This window comes from Monodelphis domestica, chromosome 8 (assembly GCF_027887165.1).
Source record: "Monodelphis domestica isolate mMonDom1 chromosome 8, mMonDom1.pri, whole genome shotgun sequence".
NCBI classification, from domain to species: Eukaryota; Metazoa; Chordata; class Mammalia; order Didelphimorphia; family Didelphidae; genus Monodelphis; species Monodelphis domestica.
In genome coordinates, this window is record NC_077234.1 from 244,598,950 (window position 1) to 244,601,659 (window position 2,710).

Consider the following 2,710-nt stretch of genomic DNA (forward strand, 5'->3'; position numbering starts at 1 on the left):
AATTTGGCAGTTACATTTCTGGGAGTTGTTTTTGGGGGGTTTAGTGTAAAGAGTATTCTATGAACTCTTTCAATGTCTATTTTGCCCTCTTGTTCAAGAACTTCAGGTTAGTTTTCTTCGATAATCTCTTGTACTATGGTGTCAAGGTTTCTGTTTATTTCTGGCTTTCAGATAGACCAATGATTCTCAAAATGTCTCCCCTTCCTCTGTTTCCCTGATCTGTCACCTTGTCAGTGAGATATTTTATGTTTTCTTCTGTCTTTTCTTCATTAATTCTTGCTGTTTTGCAAAATCATTGGTTTCTAGTTGCTCAATTCTGGTCCTTAAGGCCTGGTTTTCTGCTTTAACCTTTTGATTTTCAGTTCTAATTTTTTGATTTTCTTTTTGAACCATTTCTCACGTCTCTTGCCAGAAGGCTTCCATCTTTTTGATGAGCTCCAGTTGAAATTCTTCCAGGGCTTTTGGACAATTTCCATTTTTTAAAAGAATGTTTTATCTTTGTTTGATTTTTTTCTGGTTTTTCTTCTGTAGCCTGAGTTTTTCCTCCATAAAAATTTTTGATGGTCACTGCCTTTTATTTTGCTTTTCTTGGATGAAATTTGGGGCTCTTGTGCATAATTAGCCATCACTGTGGGGAATTTACCTTCCCTTTTTTGTCAGAAATCTGAGTGAGCTGAACAGGTTCTCTGTGTATGGAGTTAAGAGGCAAGGATTTTGCCTGAGGCAAGCTCTCAAATCACCACATCTCTGTGCTATCTTCCCGGGGGTGCCCACAGCCTGTGTTCTCCCACCTGCTGGAGTTTCCAGTATAGCTACTTTCAGGGGTAGGTCTTTGGTGAGCTTAATCTGCTTCTGAGGACCTAGAGGTGCCCCTTGCTCACTCTAGAGGTGCCCCTCACTCACTCATTGATTCTGGCACATGCTGGCTCTGAGCACCCGAGGTCTGTGCTTCCCCACCCGCCTGAGTTTCAGGTGTATCTTCTCTCCAGAGTAGGTCTTTGGTGGTCTTATTTAGCTTCCAGGGACCTTGAAGTGCCCCCTTGCTCCTTCTAGGGGTGCCCCCACTCACTCACTGATTCTGGTGTGCGCTGGCTCTGACTCTGGCTCCATAGGTTGGGTGAGGGAGGGTAGATCAGCTTGTGTTTGGGTGGGAGCTTTTTCACCCTCTTATAATGTGGAAAAGCCCAAATCCCACATACCTTCAATGCTGTACCTTACTGTAGGGTCCCGCCATTCTTATGAAAATGGTTTCAATGATCTTTTGAGGTAGTCTATATCGTTGGGTGCTGGCAAGAGGAAACATTCCACACCTAGACTGCCACCATGCTTACCCAGAAGTCTCACTCCTGGTGTTCTGGTCCAGGTTCAATCCTGCAGGTCAGTTTAGAGGATGGAGCTCTCGAAATCAGAACTCAGAAAGCCATTTAGCTGGAGTTCTTGTTGGCATAGGCGATGTTAGAGTCCATTTGGACAGGTCCCACTGAGGGGTGGCTGCCTGGGTTATGTCTTTAGATGATGGATCACGCGGCTGGCTTCTCAGGGAGCATAGGTGGCCGTTCTGACAGGCCCTTTGACTTTAAAGGGAGGCTGTTTGTGCTTGTGTTGTCTTTTTTGTATATGTGTTTTAACATGATGTCTGTCTCTCCCCACCATTATTCTATGACAAGTAGGGGAGGAGATGGTTTGGTACACATGAGAGATGCTAATGCTGAGAGAAGGAATCAGTTTTAATGGCTGGTTCAAGTTTGAATGGAAGTTGATCCAGAATATTGGAGTTTAGGTTAAAGTAAACTCCAATATTAAAATTTCCTAATTATGTTTTATCAAAGTCTGGGTAACTGCTTTGGACCAATTAAAATGGAAGAAGTTCCCTGTGGTATGAAATGCTACAACTTGAGGTTTTGTTCTTGCTTTACAATAATGGTCAGTTTAAAAAAAAAAAAGCTTCTTGTAGAAGCTTTAGAACTTGTTTTCTTTACATTGTATTTCTAATATATATTTTTAGATGAAAGTTTTTCTTTAACAACTGTAAATGCTTGCAGTTTAAATGTTAGACATTAGTGTTGGAAATTGTACTAACTGTTGATTTCCCAAAGCTGAGATATAGAACTTGCTATCCAGGTTTCAATCTCTAGCAGAAGCCAAAAGAAAGGTTCAATTCATGACTTTAAATTTTAGTCTTTTCTTTATAGCTTCTGGCATGGTGAATGTGGATTATATTGTATATTGTACTGCTTATTTTTTAATGAAAGCAATAATGTGAGTGTTATGATTTCAAAATTTTTGAGCTTTTGCTTATTTGGCCTAGAGAACATAGGACTTTTCTAGTTAACACATATTTGTTCTGTAGGTTAAAAAAGTTAATTTGGATTTGATAAACTGCAGACCTGACTGATTATTGGAAATGGACAAGAAATATTTGGGGAAATTCTTTGTGACTAAAGTTAAAAGAATGGTGAAACTTATAACTGAACAGCTCAACTTCTTCTTGAAAATGGCTTCTTCCCTAGACCAAAAGATAGCAGGTTAAGACATAGCTGATTTAACTCTTTTCTTGGCACCACAGGTGAAAGGGGAGGAAGAAGGTAAAAAATGGAGATGGACAGCTCTGAGAAAGTTTTGGAACCTACAAATTGGAGGTTCTGACCTAACAATAAGGCCCTTTGAGGATGTAAGGAAAGGATAAAAGTTAGAAAGGAAAAAACAATGA